Source organism: Rhinopithecus roxellana, chromosome 2 (genome assembly GCF_007565055.1).
Source record: "Rhinopithecus roxellana isolate Shanxi Qingling chromosome 2, ASM756505v1, whole genome shotgun sequence".
Classification (NCBI taxonomy): Eukaryota; Metazoa; Chordata; class Mammalia; order Primates; family Cercopithecidae; genus Rhinopithecus; species Rhinopithecus roxellana.
In genome coordinates, this window is record NC_044550.1 from 120115574 (window position 1) to 120134316 (window position 18743).

At 35.7% G+C, this 18743-nt stretch overlaps 1 long non-coding RNA gene across 1 annotated transcript in view; it reads right to left on the reverse strand.

The window, feature by feature from the left end:
• Window positions 1–17572, reverse strand: part of LOC115894883 — a 32177-nt gene extending 14605 nt beyond the window's left edge. The window contains exon 1 of the long non-coding RNA XR_004055108.1: window positions 17525–17572. This is a non-coding gene — a long non-coding RNA (uncharacterized LOC115894883). The remainder of the gene's footprint in view (window positions 1–17524) is intronic.
• Window positions 17573–18743: the final 1171 nt, after the last annotated feature.

Below are 18743 nucleotides of genomic sequence, written 5' to 3' on the forward strand. Positions count from 1 at the left end.
AATTCTTCATTTTTTGTGTATGTTGCAATTAGTGTTTTCTCAGTTTTCCATTTTGTTTGTATTTCTTAGACACTGAAGTTGTTTGATATTTTTTAAAAGTTTCAATTTGTCGTAGAAAAATCTATCCATATTTCCTTCTGTGGATTTTTCTTTTGAGATAATGCAGAGAAAAATCTTACTCAACCCTAAATTAAATACATGTCTACCTATATTTGCTAACAGTATTAGATAATAAAACCATAAACATGTACTATTTAATCTACTAAAATGTATTTGCATAAAATTTGGTATAAATAAAATTTTTTTCTTCCAAATAGATTTACAGTAGTCTTAGAAATATTTATTCAGAAAATTTTTTCAGACTGATTTAAATTCCACCTTTACTGCATAGTAAATTCTTAGAGTAGCAGTTCTCAAAGTGTATTCCACGGACCTTGGGGGTTCCTTAGAAATTTTCATGGGTTCCTCAAGGTCAACATTATTTTTATGATAATACTAAAGTATTGTTTGACCTTATCACTGTCTTGACATTTGCACTGATGGGGTCAAACTGTGGATGCCTTAGCACATATCAAGGAGGTTTGACCATCTGAGCTAATGGTCATTATGTTGTTCATTTCCACACACTTGCACTTTTAAATAAAAAGGTAGTTTCACCTAAGAATGACTTAAGTAAGGCAGTAGAAAGTATTAATTTTATTAAACCTTGAACCTTGAGTACACATCTTTTTGATATGCTGTGTGACATAATAGGAAATATACACAAAACACTTCTACTGCATGGTGGAGAAATATGGTTGTCTTGAGAAAAAAATGTAATTGAATTGAGAGCTTTTTTATGAAATATTATTTTATGTGAAAAATTCACTTATTCAGGCTTAGGTGTCTGGCAGACATTTTGTTGAAAATGAACTGAGTGAAATGATCACTTCAAGGAAAACAACTGAAACTATTTTTTGCCAATGACACAATTCAGGCTTTCAAGTGAATATTGGAATTTTGGGCAAGTTGCATCTACCATCATAAACTTGACAGCTTCCCAGTACTTAAAGATGTTTCTCACTTTGGGAGTCTGATGTAGGCAGATCACAAGGTCAGGAGTTCGAGACCAGCCTGGCCAACACAGTAAAACCCCGTCTCTACTAAAATTACAAAAATTAGCCAGATGTGGTGGTGTGCACCTCTATTCCTGCTACTCGGGAGGCTGAGGCAGGAGAATCGCTTGAACCCGGGAGGCAGAGGTTGCTGTCAGCTGAGATCATGCCACTGCACTCCAGCCTGGGCAATAGAGTGAGACTCTATCTCAAAAAAAAAAAAAAAAAAAAGTTTCTGATGAGATCAGTGATAATATTAAGTGTAATTTTTGACATTGTATGAAAAATGTTAGCATTTAGAAGATCTACATGACTTGATTTAAAGTACATGACAGACAAATTGTTTTTAGAATGCAAAATGTTCGTTGATACCATTACAGATTCCACATTGTGGCTAATCTTCATTAAACTACCATGTGGTGAATTTTAATGTAGTATCCAAGAAGCATACTGACACCTTCCCCATTGTTCCACTATGTATCTGTGTGAGACCAGATTTTCTTCATATGCATTAACCAAAGCAACAAATGGCAACAGACTGAATGCAGAGGCAGGTATGAGAATCCAGCTCTCTTTTATTAAGCACAACATTAAGGAGATTTGAAAATATGTACAACAGTGCCATTCTTATCACTCATTTATTTTCACTTTGGAATATACAGTTTTTAAAATAAAAATATTTATGTGTAATGAATTAATTATGGCTAATTTTAAATGAATTGATAAAGTTATTTTAATAATTGTTCAGTTATGATTTCTCATATCGTAAGTATTGATATATATGTATATAACCCAAATAAAGAAGACCACTTTGGGATTCCACTTTCCTTCTTTCCTTTTCCATGTCATGTCTACAACATTCCTCCTATCAGCATTTAAATATGTTCAAGGTCTAAAATACTCCTCATCCCACTTCCCCCCGATGTAGCTTGTTATCTCCTCTTCAAACCAAACATTCTCCTTTCTTGTCTTCGGTTAACCTTGATAACTCACCATCCTCTATTCTGTTTTTGAATTGTGAAGTCATGCAGTGTCCTGAATTTCGGCCATTCAGGTCCCTTCTCGTCTTATTATGTCTTTCTTCTGTCAATCAGTTCACCTGCTTTTATGCCTATATAAAAGCTCATCAATATTTATGCCTCTAAGTATTTCATTTTATGCAGGAACATGATCTTTTTCTCCTCTATTTTTCATGTTGCTACAAACATTTAGTTGAAAGTAACTGCTGAAAAATTAAAATGCTTCATCCATTTTCTTTGAGGCTCTTTGAGCACATTAGGTAACGTTAAATGGGGACAGTGGTTTAGATCCAAAGTTCTGCCAGTTGTGTTTCATCCTGGCATGTTTGCAATGGCTGATCAAGGGCACATAAAAGAGTTTGGAAAGGGCAGGCCCTTCCAATTTACATAAAAGGCTTAAGCTGCTGCTAGTGGAAACGAACTCTGTAAATGAACCAAAACAGTCTACTATGAAGATCTATACTTCCCTTAGATAAATTTATAAGTTTTCATTATCAGTAGCATAAATCACTCAAACCACATCAACTAAACCAAATTTTGTGTAAATTGTAATAAGGGGCCCAATGGCTGGAATAATTCTAGAGCAATTTAACTCATTAGAGCTGTTTAACTTGTTAGAGCTGTTTATCTTATACCAAAAGTTTTCCTCAATCTTGCTTTTATAAATGATCATTTCTTTGTTGTCAGGTTTCCTGGGGCTCTATTGCATCAAATTCTACTTCTAGCCATCAATTTTAAAGCATTTCATCAGCTGGACCTACCAAATCTCAAGTCAGGATTTGGCCATCTCTGCTCTTGCCATTCCACCTCTCACGACTTTATCCCCAAAGTAAGGAAAACTTCATTTTCAAATTCCAGCTGCTACAGTTATTCACCTCTTATGTATGTGGACTTCCATTAAAATGGTTTAGACTCTTAATGCTTGTTCTTTAAAGGGTAGTTTTCTCTAAGTACTATCTTTTAAAAATATGTAGTTGACACAAATCATCCCAGTATAAGTCTTGACTGCTGAATCTCTGAATATACCAAGCAAGCTCAGAAAAACAATGGCAGTAAATTATTTATTCTCTGTGAGAGTTGCTAAAATACAGGAGCTATAAGGAGCATCATTTTATTTTAAAGGTAGGAGACATGTCTGGGGAACATTTGGCACATGTACACACACACACACACACACACACACACACACACACACACACACACACACAGATCTCAATGCAAGACCCCACCACACCATATATATGTGTGTGTGTGTACATACATATGTGAATCTCTGTCTCTATACATATACACACACATACATACATACATATGGCTTTACGTGTGTGTATATATATATAGTGCTGTTTTTTATATATACACATATAATTATAAGGGGATGGTCTCGCATTGAGACAGGGACTCACTCTGTTGCCCAGGCTGGAATGCAGTGGTGCAATTGTGACTCACTGCAACCTCAAACTTCTGGGCTCAAGCGATCCTTCTGCCTTGGCCTCCCAAAGTGCTAGGATTACAGGTATGAGCCACTGTGTCCAGCCACTTGGTGTATTTCATAAGCTATTTGAAAACCACAGTGTGAGAAGAAAAAGATGAACACAATTTTTAAAGAGACTTCTAAGTGAAAAAAATATTGCCTCTGTGCTTTAAAATGCACCATTTTATTTTACCTTCTCAGAATCACTGTGAGGTAGGTATCTTTTTGCTCTTTTAGTAAATAAGACAGTGAAACTGAAAGGCACATTTGAAGTCAATCAGAATGATAATTTTGAAATATTTTCCAATGCACTTTCTCTGTCTTTAATGCACATGTTCTACTAATAAGGATAAAGCCAAAACTCACTGTCCTAAGAAGGAAAAGGGTTGGTATAGTTCAGATTCTAGAAAAAAAGAGGTCCTGGCTCAGCTTTGATTTCCAAGGAGACGTTTTTTAAGTCCATGATAAAATAAAAATTTGCTCATTTTATTTCCCCAAAACATTTCTATCCTCCTATATTCGCCATAATTTTCAATGGCATCTGCCTTACACCATCCAACCTGGACATCTGGTGGTCACCCTCAACTCTCTAACCTTTCCATCACCTTCCAGGTTCTGTGGTTACCAAATCTGTTGATTTCACTTTGAAAAAGTAGTATATATAGACTTTTATTCTTCCTCTGTGTTCCAAGTCTAGCATCCTAAATCAGAGTCTCATGATCTCTAAACTGGCTGCTAACACATTCTCCTATGTTGTCCTTGTCTTCATTGTGTAATGCTCCATGTCCCCGATCATCCTCTTTACCATGCTGAGAATAATCTGAAAAACAAAACTGATGTTGTTCTGCATCCTCTAGTTAAACTTAGTTAATTGTCCAGTTGTCTACAGTATAAGGTCCAGATTGTTTTGGATGGAAATAAAACACCTTTCTGATCTGGCGGCTCCCTCTTTCTCATTGCACTTCTTCCTCCTCCTTCCTGTACACTGCGAAGTCATACCAAATTATCAAGAGGTACAAGAATTTACCCTAATCTTTCTCAACTAGTGCACACACTACTTCTTTTGTTCAGAATTCCTCTAATCATGTGGGAAACTCCTAGCTTAAATGTCCTTTACCCTTAGATGTTTCCTGGACTCTACTACTTGCCCTCTCTCCATTTCCCCTTCCAGAATTCAGTCCTTCCTCTTCTATCTCCTATAGAATTATAAATGCCTCTTTTTGTAATTAAGTTCATCTCTTCAAATGTAAGGTAAAAGGCAGATTCCATGCTCTACTTTTGTTTTTAGTTCCACTTAATAGAAACTTGTCATTTGAATGAAGAGAGAAAGGAAAAGAGTGCAGTGGTATAATTTTGAGCCTTCTGCAAACCCACATCTGAATTTGAGGTGTGTACATGATATGAAGGTGGAGATATGCAGCACATCATTGAAGCTTGTTTTCAAGAGACTGACTAATACTGGAGATAGAGATTTAGGAATCATCAACGGTGATAGACGAGGCCATGAGTGTGGGGAAAAAATTTAAGAAAAGGGAGCTAAGAATTGGATGCTAGAGAACACTGGTATAAGGATTGGAGAAGTCAGAGAAACTTAGAGAGATGACTTAGGAGTGCTCTGAAAACTTGGAGAAAATAATATTGAGGAAGTCAAGACAGAATAGAGTTTCCAGAAAGAGGAAGTGTCTAATAAAGATAACTGAAAAATATTCATTAGTGTAGACATTCAGTTTAGTTATAATCTTAGTAAGAATATCACTTTTAAGGGTGGAGACAAAATTTAAGTAGTTGAGGAATAAAGATAAAAATGTTGAAATCATGAATTGTGGTTTTTTTTTTTTTTTTCATCTAGGATTTGTTGGTCTTAGCATTATAGTTTTGGGTGTATGGAGACACAGTGGTGAGAAAAATGTTAACAGTGTCTCTTGTTGTGGGAACACTACTGGCCTTGGGGACAGGACAGGGTTCAGAGTCAGGGACTGGTGCCGAGCATCTCTGACCTTGTCCATTAGTGGCCCTTGTCATTGTGAAAGCCTATCCCCATTGTTTCCTAAAGTCTGCACGTGGGAGAGTCCAACTCCTAGTTGAGAAAAGCTAATACCTGGGTTTGCTGTGACAACAGTAGCAGGATGCTGCAGAGAGTTTTGGAATTTTCTTGACTGAGAAGTCTTTTAGAGGTGGAGGTTATCAGAAGCCTTTCTTTCCTAATCAAGACATGTTATTAGTTTACTGTTAGACTACTGAAAGCCTTTATCTTTCAGCCACTGCTCATATCTCACAAAAAAGTTTTGATACTTCTTGCCTGTTTCCAGCAGCACTTTCACATCTGCTTCCTCATAAATATTTACATGTTTTGTTCTTAATACATCTTTAATGCTACTTTTCCTGTTGAAAGAACACCAATAGCAATTCATTATTTTTAACATAACCTTAATCTGTGTGAACATACAGGTGTTCATAAATGTAACTGTGTGTATATGGTAAAATAAATCTATTTAAGATTGTTCTTATTTATTCTTGTGTGAAGACATACTGTAAAATGTATGTAATGTATTTTATTATGAACACACATTGCTCATTTCTGCCTTTATACTTTCCTCATGCTGATGTCCTTCATGGAATATCATTTACTCTTCTGCTCTATCCAACTTCTTCTGGTACTTAGAAGCCCTGCTCAAATAACTCTTCCAAAAGGCTTGCCGTACTGCCCTAGCACTGCTGTAGGAACTTACTACTTCCGTAATCTTAGGCAAACCCTGACCTCTTTGGTCTTTGATTTCTGAAACTTTAAATATTATTATCAGCATGGCCTACATCACACACATTAACTCTGAGGTTCAAATAAATTATTGCATGCAAAAGCAACTATGCAAATATAAAGCCTAGTATACATAGTAAAAGCAAATTCATGAATCTTCTATTATTTCATGTCAAGGATTTCAATATATCTTTTTCTATTTCGAAATATATTTCTTTTGGAGGTACACTTTGTCTGAGACACAGTTGTTTTGTCATTACCTTCAAACAGCATGTTTTTTACTGAGTTGTCCAACAGGGTAGCAAAAAGCCACCATAGATTTGACGATCCGTACAATTGCACATGAGAAACTGATAACAGACCACCAACTTACTTCATATTGAGACCAAACAGCTCTCAGATGGAAACAATGACTTTTGGTCATTAACAGCCCGATTAAACAGAAACCATTGACCTGGAGGTGAAAGGCTCCAATCCCCCATTCCCTATTCTTAGATCTGAGTAACCTGTCCATGTGCTTTGCTTAATTACTTCACTCATTAATGGAATGCCACAGTAAACTGCAGCATGTGTGTGTTCACACACACACGCACATGCACACACAGATGCATGTATCCCACCAGAGCAGAGCTTTATATTTGTTGTCCAGTTTCTCAGCAATTTTTGGAGATAATCTAGGGAATTTGTGGCTTTGCTTAAGCCACACATATCACACAGGGAAATACCTGGAACACTGAAAGGATGTTTAAAAAGATCAGAGGAGATTATATTATAAAATAATATTTATACTACTCACATATACCAACATAGTCCTAAAATGATTAGGGCCATGTTTCAGGTTTCAGAGTGAGGCATTTCTGGCAGGAATGAGTTATTGCAGCACTAAGAGCCCCGTGGCTGCTGAAAGACTACTAGCCTGTGATAGGTTTGTGAACTGATAGGGTCTTTTTTTTTCCCTTTCTCCAGATGAGTGCTATCAAAAACACAGTAAGAACCTTAGTATATTGCTGTATAGCACTAAGGGGGATATATTCACATGAAGTGATTATCTCTGATAGTTCTGGACAATCTAAAGATACATTACATTTTCCTAATAATACTTACCTTCTTTTTGATATGATGTTTTAGAAGAACAGCTTGAGCTTATAATCAGTACAATTTATCACCTATCCCCAAAGTGCCCTGCCGTTGAAATGCCTGACATATATATTGGGTGTCATGGATTTAGCAAAAATTGAATTATAAATTGCCCTGCCAGTTTTTGCCTCTGGAAATAATGAAAAAGTAAGCTAAAGAAATGTTCTCCTAAAGGATTTGCTTTTAAAGCGACTACGAAGAAAGAAACAAGCAATATGAATTCCCAAAATATTATCTCTCTGAGCATAGATTATTTAGACAACTGAGAAAATATAACAATAGCATTAAGAAAAAGTGTAAATTCCACTTCCAGGAAACAAAAGCAGTTGTAATATAATATTCATTTTAAACAATGGAAGAATTTGACGTTTAACAATCTCAGGGTCCACTTAAAACCAAATCAAACGGCATGCAAAATTATTTTTAGAGATTATAATTTACTATTATAAATGAAATGATGCCCTGTTGGAGTTAATTACTTACTTTAGTAATTAGCAGTCAAAATAGGTTTATTGCTCAGCATCAATCAATTCATTCAAACTTTATTTATTATTCTTATGAATAATTTTATGTGAGCTTTTTACTATATGCTCATTGTATAAAATTGAGACATGCAAAAGCTTATAAAGGAAAACTAAATTTTATGTCTCCACTCAAATCTGGGGTAAATTTTTCTAATATTTTTTCCTCTGCTGTATGATTTCAAACAAAATTATGTGTATACTTTGTGTGTACTTTTAGATTTGTTTTTCCTACCCAAATATAAGCCATTATATTAAAAATATGTTATTTAATGTCATATGAAAGTATACTCACTAAAATATTTCTCTATTTTTGAACATTGTGTTTTTCTAACTTTATGAAAATAACAGTAAAATGTATTTATATGTAATCTATGCTTCAATTCTGACTATTTGCTTAGAAATAGAATTACTGGCTGAAAAATCTAAAAGTTTTAAAGTTACTTGATAATATTTTCAAATATCTTTTCATAAAGATTACATTGCCTTTCCTCCCAACAGCAGCCAGTATGACTGCCAGTAACAGAAAGAAAGCCTTATCAAATTTAAATTTTTTAAGCTTTTGTCATTGTGGTAGGTAAAATATTTTATTTTTTTAATTTGAATGTTTAGATAGCAAATTGTAAGTTCTGTTTTTGTATTTGTCTACTGGCTGTTTGAAATTTTTCTATGAATTGCCTTCATAGTGATCTTTACTTTTATTGAAATGAGTAATTTCTTTAAATTTACTCTTTGTTGAATCGATGTTTCAGTAATTTTTTCTCTTAGTAATATCTTACAGTAGATATCATAATTGATTATATAGGGTATTTTTCCAGTATATATATTTATAGTTTTTTAAGAACATGGTTTTAATGTTCTGAAAGAGGCTGAATCCTTATTTAAGTACGCTTATTACATTTTTTTATATTTGTAAAAACGAGCTTGATCTTTCAAAATTTCAGTCATTTTAGGACTTATTTCAGTCCCATGCACTGGGAGAGAAGGAAGATCTCAAAATTCACCGATATTTTCCAATTGGTAACATTTTATAAAGTCATTTTATTATTTTCCTCTGACATTAGCCTCACTAATGCACTTAATGTAGGTAGAAGCATTTTCAATAAGGTTATTTTGGAAACTTACAGAAGCACACAACATATATAATATGCTTATTACTAGTATTCTGTATACGTTATAGGCTCAGCTGTTCATAAAGACCTTGGCAGTCTTAAAGAGTCTTTCCCAGTCATGCTAATGTCAAAAAAATTAGAGAGAAGTGAGGGTCCAGTCTGTGTGTGTATTCTCTTGCATCCTAATGCAAAAGGTGGAAATATGAAATTAGGAATGTAATAATAACAGCCCCAAGTAGGAAGAAAAGCAAAGTACTGAAAAATGGTTAAAATCTGCATCCCTTTTTTCTTCTCAGATAAATGTAAAATGCATCTACTGGGATTTGACATTATTCTGTACTTACTTGCTGAGGGGCCTTGAGCATATTGTTTCACTTTTCTCTGAAACCCAGTTTTTTTCATTTATAATATTGGGTTTTTTAAAAAATCTACTTTACAAAGTTATTATAACTATTAAAGAAATGTATATAAGGATTCTGACACTTAGAATAGGTTTTACTGTATATTAGATGTTCAAGAAATGATGGCAACTACTGCTGTAATTCTACTACAATTTCTACTACAACGCTACTACTGCTACTATTTCTATTTGAATTTCTTAATTTATTTGAAATGTTCATTTGGCTATCTCAATAAAAATACTTTAAAATTTGTATAAAATCTTCGAGTTTTGTAGTTCTTTTCTAAAATATCTCACTTGATCTTTACACAATCCTTGTAGAATAAGCAGGAAAGGGGTTACTATCTCAGTTTTATAGACATGGAAACTAAGTTTCAGAGGTGATCAGTGGCAGGACTAGACCCCACATTTTTGTAATTTAATTTAGCCCTGCTTCCATCACCACTTCATCATCCGTCCATTCCATCACCTCCTGAGGAATTCAAAGGAAGCCAAACAAGGTCAATATTAGAATGCAAGACTTTTCTTTCTGTTCAGTATTCTTCTTTACCTCTTTTGCTACCCCACTCATCAAACAAATGCCATTTGAGTTCTAGGAAAAACATATGTTCTTCTCAAGGTGAACAATGTAAATGAAATGCATGGAGGTACAACAGCCCTTATGAGAAGCGTTAGTCATTAATGCTGAAGGTTAAATAGGGTCAGCTGCTGCCATGAAATCCAGATGCCTTTGGGTAACCAGCTCTTCCCTAAAGCTTACGGCGACATAGCTCTATACATCATTACATTCAGATTTTGTCAATGCAAACCTCATTGGCCTGTCTCTGAACCAAGTAGTCCATGTCTATACCATGAATTGCCCAAAGGTGGATTTTTCAATACAGTGTTAAGTGCAAATATCAATTTTTTAAAATCATTGCCTTTATTGGTGATTTTAAGTAGGCAAAATGATGAAGGCAGGATACTTGACTACATTTCTGAGAGTTCAAACTCCTTCCATGGTTGGAGAAATGAGCCTCACAGGGCACAGAAGCTCAACTCTGCTTCTAATGCCATCAGGGCCTCTTGATCTTCCAGGAGGTAAGATTTCTCTCCAGAGAATTATGAATCAGATATTCAAAGTAACATCTCAGAGACAGTGCAAACCATAAATCTGCTAACTCGTCTCTTCTGGGTTTACGTATGGTATGACAGACAAGGAATTCAGACCTACATAATAAAAGTAGCCAATATATTCTTGCTAATGGTGGACTTGCTGCCACTGGAATTACTGTCCTAAATAAATGCTATAAAAAAAGTCTCCTGGACTTCATTTTGTTCTGGCTGACTTCCTGGCTTTCGAAAATAGTGATAGAAGTCAAGACCCAAAAGGGAGACTAGAGCCAAAAAAGAAGGAGGATACATGTCACACAGACATAACACAGATCAGCTAAGCCCACCTTCACTTAACAAACACTAGATAGTGAAGGCAGAAAATAGAACCATCAAACCTTATAGAATAAACTCAGGCAATTTCAAACAAACATGTAGACATGGGAAGTGCAGTGTGTATGTTCATACTACTTAATTCTTTCCTTTAAACTGTAAATCTGCAAACAAATAGCTACAGAAATTGCTTTTGATCACAACAAATCTAGTCTGACTTGCACTTGGGGTCTAAGGCTGTGACACTGAATGTAAATGTGTTTTCTCTTCCCTTTCAGTCCTGGGCTTGGCTGGGAACAAGAGCTTCAAATCAGACTCTTAAGTTTTCCTAAAAAGACTGCTGCAAATAAGGTAAACCACAACAAAAGTCGAAAAGCAATACTAAACTTCACAGAAAATATCTCAACCTACATGCAATCTTCAAAACTTCGTCTTACTTGCTGCTTATGATTTGAAATTATCCCTTTCTGACAGTCAAATGCCATGTCAGTAAAACAGTTCTGGGGCCGCTTCCATTTATGAGGCTAGAATTTTTTTTATCTCTAGCCTCTCAAATTGGTTAAAATGTATTTATTTGGCTCACAGGGCATTGTTTTACTTAAGGGAGACAATATTTTAAATACAGAAAGAGCAAAAGTAATTCTAACTGTTGAATACCTTATAGTTTGGTAAAATGTATGGCAAACCCTCATGTGTATAAATTTATATGGAATAAAGATACTGATGGCTTCAAAAGTAATACGAAATGTGGGAATATAAAGTTGTTTAGTGAGGCTGACTGTTAAGTCTGTAGCAGAGGGGTTGAGAGCATCAGTTTGTTGTTTTCGTTTTCGTTTTCATGCAAACAGATATCTTACAGAGTGCATCAGTTTTGATTCAGACCCTGCAGTTTCTATCGTTCCCTTTCTGCTCTTATCCTCCTTCTTGGTCTCCACACCCCCACCATTCCTCTCCCCCCACCTTTAAATGCTAGAATTCCTTTAAATTCGGTCTATATTCTAATCTTTCTCAAATCTATCTGATCATACAAAGCAACAAGAGTGTTTATTAAAAACACATTGAGCTGGGTATGGTAATGGGCACCTGTAGTCCCAGATATTTGGGAAGTTGAGGCAGAAAGGTCACTTGAGCCCAGGAGTCTGAGACTGTAGCGCATTATGATCATGCCTGAATAACCACTGTATACCAGCCTGAGCAACATAACGAGATACCGGTCTCTAAACAAAACAGTACAGATTGCCACTTCTCAACACTGGAAACTTTTACTCAGTAGGTCTGGGGTAGAGCTTAGGAATGTGTATTTTAAATAATTGCCCAGGGATCCCTATGATCCAAGAAGTTTGAAAGCACTGCACAAGGCCATCTTATTCATCCCTGTAGAAATCATCTCCATTCTCGGGATGTCTAAATTTACAGATCCTATCCAGACATCTCTTATATATCTATTTGACAACATTGCTTAGATGTCCTATATGCATCCTAAATTTAACTTGTCTAAAACTTATCTGAGGATTATCTGCCCCATATTTACTCCTATTTCAGTCTTTCTTTTCTCTACAAATGACACTAGAATCCACCTGGTTACCTAAAAACCTTATAACAATCATTGACACCTCTTTCATGCTTAACTCCTCCATCTAAACCATCACCAAGATCTGTGAACCAGACGTCCAAAACATATGGCACCCATCTACTCTCATCTTTCACATTTTCACTGCCGCTGCCCCTGGAAATAAGTCAACACTTTTCTTACCTGAAGTACTGTGATAACCCCTTGATTTTTCTCCCCTATTTTACTCTTGTTGCTTTCCTACTCGTTCTCCATGCAGCAACCAGATGATCTTCTTAAAATGTAACTTGGATCACTCCTTGCTTAAGAATCTTTAATGAAGTTTCTTAGTACTTAGGATACATTCCAGTTCTTATTCCATGTTGGATGAGTTACCCCATTTACCTCTCCAGCCACATCTCGTGCTATGCTTTTACTCACCACACTCTGGGCTGTTTCTCTCCAACGAATCATTAGTAAGCACCTAGTCTTAGTCTCACTTAAATGTCATTGCTGTAGAGAAGCCTTCCCTGACCACCATTCCCTCAAACTAAATTACCATGTCTCTCAGAATCTCTTGTGCATTCTTTTCCTTCTTAATGGTTGTATGTTTGTTATTTGTTATTTTGGTAATGTGTTTAATGCCTGTTTATCCCACTAAACTAAATACCCTTGAAATCAGGAGTCATTCACATTTTACTAATGACTTACCTACCAGTGTTTGGTAGGTTTGGTGCATACTAAGTTCTCAATAAATGCTTTTTGAATAAGTAAGTGATTGTTAGGTATTGAAGACACTTAAGGGAACAAAAAATAATAATAATCCCTGCTTATAGGGAGTTAACATTCCATGAGGGAGTTATTATTACCTAGGGTATTAATATTTTTGTGACAAAGAAAAATGGAAGGAATTTTTTGTTTTGTTTTGTTTTGTTTAAGACAGAATTGCACTCTTGTTGCCCAAGCTGGAGTGCAATGGCACAATCTCTGCTCACTAAAGCCTCTGCCTCCCAGGTTCAAGTGATTCTCCTGCCTCAACCACCCGAGTAGCTGGGATTACAGGCACATGCCACCAAGCTCAGCTCATTTTTTGTATTTTTAGTAGAAATAGTTTAGTTTCACCAGGTAAGCCAGGCTGGTCTTGAACTCCTGACCTCAGGTGATCTGCCTGCCTCGTCCTCCCAAAGTGCTGGGATTCTAGGTGTGATCCACCGCACCCAACTGAAAATAGAAATTTTTAATACAGAAAACAAAACAAAACAAAACAAAACAAAAAAAAACACTTGAACAACATGAAAACACATTTTAAAACATTCATTTCTTCTCTGTAATAGTGCTAATTACTGATTGTGTCAGCATCTGTACCATTTTGATTATTTTAAAACTTGTAAATGAATAGAAATTTCTAAATAATTTGTGTGTAGAAACTATTTAGAAGAGATTTTAATTGTATTCCCAACTACTCCAATTGGATGATTGATCCTAACCTCAAGAGATATTCTTCAAATGTGCGGGGTTGAGCCCTGGCTGAAGGCCTCATGCTTCCATGCCCTTTGCTTGTCCACCCACCAACAAGCCAGAGTGAGGGGAAGCAAAGACAGCAGCATTTACCTACAGAACCCTTTGCTGGCAGGAGCAAAAATTGATAGTGGAACACAAGAGGGCAGTTCCACAAGGTCCTTGCATGAAGAGTTGGATTTGTCAAGAAAAATATGATTCTTTAGTGAGCAAGAAAGAAAACAAGACAATTTAAAAATATCTAGATTAAAGATGAGCATGTCAATTTCAGGGGAGTCAGTGAGCTTATGGAACTAAATTAACAGACTTCTCAAAAAACTTACCACTTACTCATATTTTACTAAAACAATGCCATAAACGTTTTACAAAAATTTTAGAAAAGGGAGAAAGCCTGTATGTACAAACCCTAGAGTGTGTTTATGTGAACTCCAGGTCTATAGCAATGTAAATCATACAACTGTAGCCAACTAATACCTTATGGGAGAAAGGAACCCAAAATGTCATTTTAAGTCAGATACCAGAGTCAGGTGTGGTGGCGTGCACCTGAGTTCCAGCTACCGGGGAGGCTGAGGTGGGAGGATTGCTTGAGCCTGGGAGATCAAGGCTTCAGTGAGCCATGAGTGTGCCAGTGCACTCCAGCCTGGGCAATAAAGCAAGACCCTTGTCTCAAAAGTAAATAAATAAAATTAAAAAAATTAGAAACTAGTAAATACGGTCCATTTAAATCTGAGATTTTCCTTACACTCTAAAGGAAAACATTGTTCAGCTTTTGATTGCCTTGGAAGCACAAGGTCCTGCATAAAAAAGTCAGCTACAGATTTCTAAGCAAACGTTCCTTTTATAATATGGCACACATCATAATTCCTTTGTCTGGTCCTCCCTGAAAAAGAGAGGGAATATAACCCACTAACCAACAGCTATGCACTCTTTTCTTCAAAATGCAGAAAAAAAAGAAGAAAGAAAGAAAGAAAGAAAGAAAGAAAGAAAGAAAGAAAGAAAGAAAGAAAGAAAGAAAGAAAGAAAGAAAGAAAGAAAGAAAGAAAGAAAGAAAGAAAGAAAGAAAGAGAAAGAAAGGAGGGAGGGAGGGAGGGAGGAAGAATGTAGGGAGAGAGGGAGGGAGGGAGAGAGAGAGAAAGCAAGAAAGCAAGAAGGAAGGAAGGAAGGAAGGAGGGAGGGAGGGAGGGAGGGAGGGAGGAGGAAGGAAGGAAGGAAGGAAGGAAGGAAGGAAGGAAGGAAGGAAGGAAGGAAGGAAGGAAGGAAGGAAGGAAGGAAGGGAAGGGGAGAAAGGAAGATAACCACAACAAAACAAGGTATTCAGAGCAAAGGTTATGCCCTGAATTGATCATTTATTTGTGTTTCTCTAGTTTTTAAAAATATCTCTAGGTACTTCCTTTTTGCAAATAATTAAATGTCAGTTAGTAAAATCACTGTACAACTATTTTCCTCCAATAAACTAATCCAATTTGGCCCCTAACATACAAACACTGGTTAACTTTTACTGTGCACATTATCTCATGATTAGTACAAGCAAGTGTGAAACTGTAACACTTAGTCCTATTTTGCTTTAATGGAGAAATTCTCCTTGCACAAAGTTATTTAAAAAGAATTCACTCCTCGAAAAGCCCATACATGTCTGGTTCTTTCCTTTTCCTCGGAACTTATCTATTCTCACGTTAAGGTATAATTTGCCAATTTCCAGACAAGAGTTAATTTTTCTAAAAATATTACAAGCATTTGAAAAAAAATCAACTGTAAAAATGTTCACATCCTTAACCAAGCAGCATGAACAACATCACTGCCATAAACAATCATTTAAGGGCTATCTTTTAGTTAACTCCAAAAGCACAGGGAAACTTTCATCTCTATTCTGTTCCTTTGTCCCCATATTGACTGAAAAAGGAAATATATCTTAACATAATATTATTATGCCTTCTACTCATGATAGTGGCAACTTTAAGATAAGTGTGTGTAATTATTTTGTCCCAGGGAGGCCTCTCTATTCCAGCAGATCCTACAGAGGGGACATTCTTTCATCAGCTCTTACATTTGCCTCAGCTGTACACTAGGAAATTAGAAAATGTTGCATCAATCATTCCTACCATTCAGCTAGCCAAGAGGAAAATATTCCCAGATAATTAAAAATGCAACTGATGGCAATGAGTTGTTAAAACACATAAACAACAACAAAGAGTACCCTTCATAATTTGTTATTAGTAATATTAGTATTTTTTCTCTTTCTCTAAAGGATTCTTCATAAAACTAATCTTCGTGATTTCTCTTATGACTCCACATCTTTCTTCGATGAACCAGAAACCCAAAAGCAAACTAGTTAGATGTGGGAAAGAATAATACGCTTATTTTTATGAAATTAAAGAATATGTGTATTGATACTATTCCCATCCAGAATAAAGAATGAAAATACACTTACCAAAGAACACTTCAGAGGTATGACTAACCTCCCAAATGATGTTAATAATTAAAGGAAACAAAGAATTTGTGATTCCACTTGAATTCAACTCTGCTGAAGACACAGTTGACATTAAATGTGGCCATTTTAACAGCCAGTTGCCAGGCATGTTTGTCCTATGTCCAAGAACAAATATGCCATATATTTTTTTCCAATCTCTGTAGTACTCTAATTGTTCTTACTAATGAAGAATGATGATTGGAAGGTGGCATGTGTAGGCAACACTAGACCCACCTAATTTTTCAGATTTTAAGTATTGTCAAACCTGTGAAGCAAACTTTTATAAATGATATCCAGGTAAAATTTGAAATGCCAATTACATGAGTACAAAGAATTGTTCCATTTCAGAAAAGAAAATGTAACATTTGACACCTTAATGGTTAAATAAAGTTTAATTCATGAAAGAAAACATCCTCAAGTCCCTCTTTAAATGAAGGAAGGAAGGAAGGAAGGAGGGTAAGAGGAGAGTACTTGAGGTTTCATGACTGAGAAGGGCTTTGATAGTGTGGCTAACACAAAATGGTTATGATATACACCCTTAAATGATATGATATTAAGGCAAAAAACAAACAAACAAACAAAAAAGCCTAGAATGAAAACTGTACAAAAAAAGTCTTAAAAAAAAAAAGCCTGAAGTCAAAACTGTGCATGGAACACGATACTAATGTGTTTACAAATGCATAGTACCCTAGGTAAATGCATCCATGATCAGGATGATTATCTTTAGAACATCACATTATAGTTGCTTTTGTTTCTTTTAACTCTTTTTTTATAATGAGCATATTTTATAGTGAGAAAACAAATCAATAAGGCTAATTTTCTAATGGACATTTTTCTTGTCATCAAGAAATTATTTGTATTGAATATCATAACAGGTAATAGTATAATAGTATCATTATAATTGTTACCATATCATCACTCGTGCTCCAGAAATGATATTGAAGTCTTGGGGACCCTAGAAGTGGAAATTATTCATACCAGAAGGAATAATAAGGAAATTCTCATATGAGGGAGAATTTAGAATTGGTTCTAAAGAATGAGAAGAGTACTTACTTTCTGTTTGTAGAAAGGGCATGGTGAGAACACCCTGGTCAAGAGATGTGTTTAAGAAGTGTGATTAATTTGACATGCTTGAAGAGGGAAGCCAGATGGTCAAAGGTCTTGTAAGCCACCTTTACATCATAATAGCTGACATTTAAAAAAAATCCAGACTACATATCGGGTGCCATTCTAATACTATAACTTACTTTTCGTCTTATCTAATTTTTGACATAACCCTGGGGGGTAGGTACTCATCCACATTTCGTAGATGAGATGCTCAGGCAGATTGAGTAAGTAACTTACCCAGGATAACATTAAACAGTTCCATTAAATGATAGCAGTTTAGTGAGAATATTTTAAGGATCAAATGTATGTACCAGATTCACATTCATTGAACAAGTAGAACTACTTGTTCATTCTTTATTAGAAGTTTCCTATTGTTGTCTCACCCTACACACCATTTTCGAAATCAAAAGCCCAAAGCTATTATCATTTTTCCATCACTGACTATTCTTTCTCTCTTGCCATCCATACATTATCATTTCACTGAGAGTTTCCTACATTTGTCCTTGTCTTTTCTTCTTCCCATCTCCACTCGGGTGTAAGTGGCCTAGCAGGAATGAAAGACTGTGCTTTCTGTATACAAAGTTGGACCGCTGCACTGTTGCCTCCCTGGAGAACTTTATGCTTTAACCTGGAAGCACCCTATCTTCAAAGCAGGGGTGTTTAAGAATTCATTTCCATAACAGTGTGAAGTACATTGAGAAAGACTGTATTGAAACTTCCAGATAGAACTTATGAGGACCTAGACCGAGCAGTGGCTGTGAGTATGAAGAGGCAATGGGATCTAGGACCTCAGACAGATCCAAGATATATGCAGCAGTGGGGATCAACAGCATTGTATAGATCCTTGATGTTAGAAGGAAAAGTGAGATGAATGACGATGATATGCACTAAAAAAAAAAAAAAAAGAAAGAAAGAAAAAAAATGAAAGAATTTTATTTTAGGAAAACATTTTTCAAACTAAATGGCCTGAAGGACTTCAGAGTGATTACAGACGCTATTAGGGTGACCTCATTTACATCAAGAAAATATACAGAAAAGACTTCTTTTTGCACCATCATCCATCAAAATTATCTATATAAAGTACATCCTAGAAAAAAATGTGCAGAATTAAAAAGAAGGCACACACGTTGTCTGACCTCAAAGAGTTTAAAAGCCTGGTTGAGAG